At 33.9% G+C, this 7118-nt stretch overlaps 1 pseudogene; it reads right to left on the bottom strand.

Moving 5' to 3' along the window:
- Nucleotides 1-2677: 2677 nt before the first annotated feature.
- Nucleotides 2678-6349, bottom strand: LOC126681348 (tyrosine-sulfated glycopeptide receptor 1-like; annotated as a pseudogene).
- Between the last annotated feature and the right edge of the window lie 769 nt (nt 6350-7118).

Below are 7118 nucleotides of genomic sequence, written 5' to 3' on the forward strand. Positions count from 1 at the left end.
ATAGTTGGGCTTTTTATATGTTTTACGGGTTTTTTCAGCCCAATATCTTTTATACGGGCCAAACAATTTCTTTACTTTTCATACCAGATTTTATTACTTTGTTGACCTAGAATTTTAAATTCTTCTCTTTTTTACGAACTTCCTTCTCTTAGCTCTGAATTGGCGGTTTCTTTTTCTTTTTTCTCTGAAAATAGCAGCTTCTTTTCTTCTTCTCCACACGATTCTTCTTCTGATAGTCGTCGCTCTTCATCAAATCTCAGTGCCGCTCCACTGCCGCCTTCGTTGTGCCGCCGCCGTTTTCTTATTTTTGTGTTTTCTTTTTCAGATCTGAACCGGAATTTATTGTTGGAAGGAATAATAGATATCAGAAGTTTTTAACGATTTTAAAAAGTTTTTTAAAGGCATATGATCCGATTTTGAAACGAAAAGATTCACCGTTCTTCTTATTCTTCTTTTTCATTTTCAGATCTAGAAATTGTTTTATTAACTGTTTTTAAGTCACAGTAATTTTTTTACCATTAAACATGTGTAAAGATTATCTTTAAGGAATGTAATAATAATTTTCATGTACATAAAATAATTTTATGATTTTATGTAATGAAAATATGTTATTTCTGCAGTTTTACTATGTTTGGTTATATTTCTGCGTTTTTTTAATTCTGCAGCACGATTTGTTGATGATGATAGATTGATAAAATTATTGTAATGTTTCAGTGTTGTTGATTTTATGTTAATTTTATGTTGATAATCGGTTGATATTTATTGATTTTAACATTGACAAATAAGATAATGATGTCCGTGAAATAAACTAAAAAAATAAAAATTTAACTGAGACTAGATAATGATATGTTAGCATTGGGAAAGAAGACAAATAAAGATGTTGAATTATTATAATGTTACAATGTTGAAATTGTGTTGATTTTCGGTTAATATTTTGTTGATTTTAACATTGGTGAAAAAAAACAATAATGATATTGAATTATTATAATGTTATAATGTTGATCCTGTGTTGATATTGTGTTGATGTTATGTTGATATCAACATATGTAATAAACTAACTGATTCAAACTTTTCAATCTTTTTTATACTAATTTTTATTTTTTCAACATTTTTTCAATTTAATTTCAATTTTTTTATTTTATTTTCACATATAATGTGTTTTTTTGGTTGATGATAAAATCAACTAAATATCAACATAATATTAACGCAATATCAACATAAGATTAACATTGTAACACCATAATAATTTAACATCATTATTTTCTTTTTCACAAATACTAAAATTAACAAAATATCAACCGAAAATTAACACAATGTCAACACTGTATCATTACAATAATTCAACTTCGTTATTTGTCTTCTTCCATGATGATACCATATTATTATCTAGTCTCAATCTAATTTAATTTAATTTTTTAGTTTATTTCACAGACAATATTATTTTATTTGCCAATGTTAAAATAAAAAAAAATCAGTTGATAGCAACATAATATCAACATAAAGTCAACATAAAATCAAAAACACTGTGATATTACAATAATTCAGCAATCAATCATCATCAACAAATCGTTCTGCAGAATTAAAAAAAACGCAGAAACACAAGAAAAATGCAGAAATAACATAATTTTATTACATAAAATCACAAAATTATTCTACATAACATGAAATGAGTATTAGATTCTCTAAAGATACTCTTTTATACATATTTAATGATGAAAAAACAGTAAACAATTAACAAATTACAGATCTGAAAATAAAAAAAAAGAACAAAAAAATTCAAATCTGAAATCAAAACGATAAAAGAAAGATGACGGCGAGACGAAGACGGAACGGCGGAGGCAGAACGATGGAGGTGGAACGAAGGAGGTGGAACAATGGAAGAGAAACGATGAAAATAGAACAGCGGAGGCGGATTGGTGCGAAGAACAAAAGGTGAGTTAAGAGAGAGAAAGGAGAGAGAAAATTGAGGAGAGAGAAAAATATTTGGTTTATGAGGATTTGATTTGGAGTAGAAAATATATTTTTTCCGTATAAAAGTAATGATCTCCAGCGTGGATGGTAGTTTTCATATTGAAAACTCTTACCCGTATAAAAGATATATTTTTGCAAATATTAGATGTTTATGTAAAAAGCCCAAAATAGTTTTTCAGATTTTTACAGTTTCTTTTCAGACATGAGCTTATTTCAATACTATGTAAACGAGTTTACATTATAAAAGCTAGCCATAACTGCTCATTTTTATTTCATCCCCTTTAAACTACTTGCCGTTTGTATAAACGACGTTATTTTCTTTCCTTCAGATTGAACTTTAATTTGATGAGAGAACTATAAGCTGTCTGATTTCATGAATATTTCAATTTTCACTCAGGTAACCCTTTTCTCTTTACATTATAAGTATTTAGGTAGCACGGACACTTCATTAAATCGACATTTTTTATTTTGAAAACGTTTCGGAAACTTTGTATTTCGGACACCAAACTTCATTTTTAACATAGAAAACCTTAAAATAATATTGTTTCGTTGTATCCGTGTCAAGTGTCCCGTTTTCATGTGTCCGTTAGATAAGTGATACATTGCATTATTATTTCAATTATTTGACATATATGGAAGCCATTACTTTGCATGTTAAGTGTTTGTTGAAATGCTTATGTTGCAAGTAAATTTTTGCAATATGATCTTCTGCTTCAACACACATTCTTAGCTAACAACTACTATATTGGTTTAATTGTATATCTTTTTCTGTACATCTTCAAAGCAGTATGATAAACTCTTATTTACAATAGCAAAATCATATGAAAATCTGCATTCATAAACCCACATTTTGTGCAGGCATATTCATCTTTTCAAAATATTATGTGCATTAGGGCATTTACACTAGCTCATATTTTGGTGTCTGTGTGCTCCCACATTGGTTAGCCAGGTTACAACTTCCTTGATGGTTGGTCTCTTGAAAGGGTTTTGGTTGACACACATGCATGCCAACTCTAGCACTTGCAACAACTCATCATCATATCCCTTTCCTTTCAGGTGGGGATCGAAGATTTCGTCTTGTTTACCCGCGATTCTCGTTTGTTGAACCCAGACAGCGAGTTCTCTCGACATCTTTGGCTTGAATGCATCTACGGGTCTCTTTCCTGTGAGCAGCTCGAGCATAACGACACCAAAACTGTACATATCGTCTCTTAATGTGGCTACCCATGCTTGTCCATACTCTGGGGGAATGTAACCTAAAGTACCGACTAGCTCTGTTGACACATGAGTTTGATATGGAAGAATCAATCTGGCCAATCCAAAATCTGCGACGTGTGCCTCAAATTTATCATCAAGGAGGATATTGCTGGACTTGATGTCGCGATGCACAATGTGTGGTTCGCATATTTGGTGCATATAAGCCAAACCATGACTGCCGCCCCTGGCAATGTTTAGTCTAGTTGGCCAATCTAGTTTGGATGCCCCATCAGGCTTCTCATGCAACCAGTAATTTAGACTTCCATTCTCCATATAGGAATATATAAGCAGTCGAAAGCCCTCGTGCACACAGTAACCTTGCAAGGAAACCACGTTCTCGTGTTGGGCTGTGGAGAGAACTTCTACTTCAACTTTAAACTCTCTTTCCGTGAGACCTGTATCTCCCGAGAGTTTCTTGACAGCCAACTTGATCCCATTTGCAAATGTTGCTTTGTAGACCAAACCAAAGCCTCCACAGCCAATGATGTTTGCTTCATTGAAATTGTCGGTGGCTTTTAAGAGTTCGCTGATGGTCAGATCCTTGATCTCCTCTGTGTTGTTTGGGAATACAATTAGGCTTGTATCCTTGCCGGCTTCAGGAGGAAATCCAGTATCGGGGTTGCTGGTTAGTCTGTCCATCTCTACATCATCAGAGTCTTCTCCTGGAATGATCCTTCTCTTGGACAATATCCACAGTGCTAGTATAGCAATGAGTAAACCAGTTCCAAAACAAATTCCAACAATTAGTGCAATAATAAGTTTCACATTTGTGTTCTTATGTGCAGAACGGTGGCCGGGCGCTGGTGAACCTGAGCAAGAACGCTGTAAAGAAAGACCACATAATCCAGGATTCCCTGCAAAGCTGGAACCTGGGAATGTATCAAACTGACCTCCAGATGGTATAGGTCCTTGAAGATCATTATCGGAGACATCGAATGAAGACAAGAAGTGCAGACCTCTTAGTGACGCAGGTATTTCTCCAGAAAGTTGGTTTCCAGCGAGATTAATGTCTCCAAGTTGGTGAGATTTGATAATTCATCAGGAATAATGCCAGAGAAGTTGTTCTTACTGAGATCCAGCACATGAATAAACTTCAGTTGGCCAATTTCTTTAGGGATTTCACCACTGAGCCTGTTATTACCCAAGCATATAGCTGGTGGCAGGCTAGAGAGCTGATTGTACTGCTGATAGGTAACGTTGCCGGGCTGGGCAAACACAGGCAAAGGAAGATAACTGCGGTCTATTAGTTCATTAGCCCCGCGTGATGCTAGTGTCTGCAATCCTCCAAGTTCCTTTGGCAATCCACCTGCAAGGAGATTATTGGACAATTCTAGGTAGAACAGGTTTTCTAGACCTGCTAACCAACCGGGAACAGAGCCTGTAAGTTGATTAACAGATAAGTCCAATACCTCTAGGTTCTTGAGTTTCCTTAGCCATGTGGGAACTTGGCCAGAGAGTTGGGAAGCACCAATTGCAAAAACTTGGAGATTTTGGAATCCATTCAAGCCTCCTATGTCTTGATCATCAGGTATTTTTTCATGTAAGAAATTCACCGAGAGGATCAAAGTAGTGAGGTTTTTACAACCCATCATAATTTGGATAGCACCGGTAAGATTGGTCAAGCTGTTGTAAGAAACCGTCAAGAAAGACAAGGATTCTAATTTTTGTATATCAGGTGAAAACTGCCCCTCCAATCGGTTATATGCAAGTCTAACGGCAGCTAGCTTACTACACGAATAAAGAGTTGCGGGCAAAGTACCTGTAAAGTTATTGTTACCAAGATCAAGGATGCTGAGTTGGCCGAACCCGGAGAAATCAAATTCAGAGAGCTTCCCTTCCAAGAAATTTTCCCGTAAATTTAATGTAACGAGTTTGATACAATTTGTTAGCGATGGAGGAATTGTTCCTGAGAGCTTGTTGATATGAAGCTGCAGCTGTTCTAAGTTGATTAAGTTGCCGATATCTTGAGGTATCATCCCGGTCAAACTATTGGAATAGAGATCAAGAATCCTGAGGTTTTTGAGGTTTACCAGTGCATTCCTGATAGTACCAGATAGATTGTTGCGAGGCAAGGAGAGTCGCTCAAGCATGACAGCTTGGTAAATATCTTCAGGAATACTCCCCCGTAGATTATTGAAACCTGCAGAGAAAATCCTCAGATTGAAACATTTACCTATGGCCAATGGAATTTCTCCACTAAAATCATTGTTGGAGAAATCAAGAACAGCCATGGCCCGAAAAGAAACAACGCATATATTGGGTGGAATTTGGCCTGTAAAACTATTGTTGCTGATATTGAAACTACTCAAATTTCTAGCAAACTGAAGAAATGATTTGGATGGAATTACCCCATCAAACTGATTGCTAGATAAGTCCACTACTTGGATAGCCATGGTACTGTTGCTATTATTACCAATTGCTGGCAAATCTCCATGGAAACGATTGTAGCTGAGATCAAGAATCTGGAGATTACTAAGCGAGAAGAATCCCGCCGGAACCTGACCGGTCAGGCCATTATGAGACAGATTGAGACGAGACAGACGAGTCAGATTAGCAAGAGAATCCGGAAGAGTGCCACTGATACCTCTAAAAGGCAGCAAAAGACCAACCACTCGATCATCTCCATCACAGTCAACACCTTCCCATGAGCAGCAATCAACAGAATTAGAAGAAGACCAATTCAAAGGAGGTGAAGATGACGTGTTTGACAAGAAAACAAATAGAGAATTATGATCATCTTGATTACAGGCATAGCAAGGATGGATCAGAAGTAACAAGACCGGAACGAGAATAGACCAGACCATCACCAAGGATAATGATGACGATCTTGTTCTTGGGATTAGTGGTTGATATGCCATGAAAGCAACTAAAAACTTGGTGTCTTTAACATGTTTCACCATCGTTCCCATAAGTACATAAGTATCCCGTAGCTAAGCAAACTGATACAATAAAAGATTTGGAAATGGGAGTTGTAAATAACACGTTGACCAAAAACAGGAAAAGATAATGAATTTAGAATGTGTCTGAAGATGACGATTGCTCACTAATGATATTTCAATACAAATATTCATAAAGAATCATCATTTTAGATATGAAAATTATTATAAGCGTTTAAGCTGGTAAGGTTTTGCACAGGTCTTGGTAATTTCCAAATCCAGATCGAAAATTGAAATGAAAGTATTCAAACCCGAAAAATGTCTGTTGAACCGTTGACTTTTTCGAACCAGACTATACCAAAAATATTATTAGGACGGATCTAGATCTTAGGTAGATCCTCGTACCAAAAACCGAATTGAACTGTACCTAACCGTTTCGAACTAAGAAAGGGAATATATATATATATAACATGACTTTTTTTCACAGTTATCTTTTTTTTTAGTTTACTTTTGTAATTTTAATATTAGATGAAAATAATAATAAATCATCCAATGGTGAAAAATAAACAAGATAAATTTTACTTTAAAAAGACAAAGTAATTGTAGATAACCCTTTTAACACATATAAATGTAATCTCATTATATAATTTGATATTCATTAATATGATTTAATAATAAATTAAAAAGATACTATAATATTATTTCTAATTATATATTCTTATTTTCAAAATGATTATAGATTTTAAATGTATAATATTATAAAAAAAACAAATATATTAACAATTTATATTATAATTATTACACATTAATGTTTTTTTGATGAATATAACTGACTAAAAATATAATTTAAATAAAAATTATAATTAATTTTTCATGTATACAATATTATTAATACTATAATTTATTAAGTATAAAAAATTTACAAATTATTTAATTTTTAATTATACTAATCGAATGTAATTTATTTATTGCAATTAAATTATTTAATTTTATCTGAGACTAAATAATTTAATA

This window comes from Mercurialis annua, linkage group LG5, assembly GCF_937616625.2.
Source record: "Mercurialis annua linkage group LG5, ddMerAnnu1.2, whole genome shotgun sequence".
Lineage (NCBI taxonomy): Eukaryota > Viridiplantae > Streptophyta > Magnoliopsida > Malpighiales > Euphorbiaceae > Mercurialis > Mercurialis annua.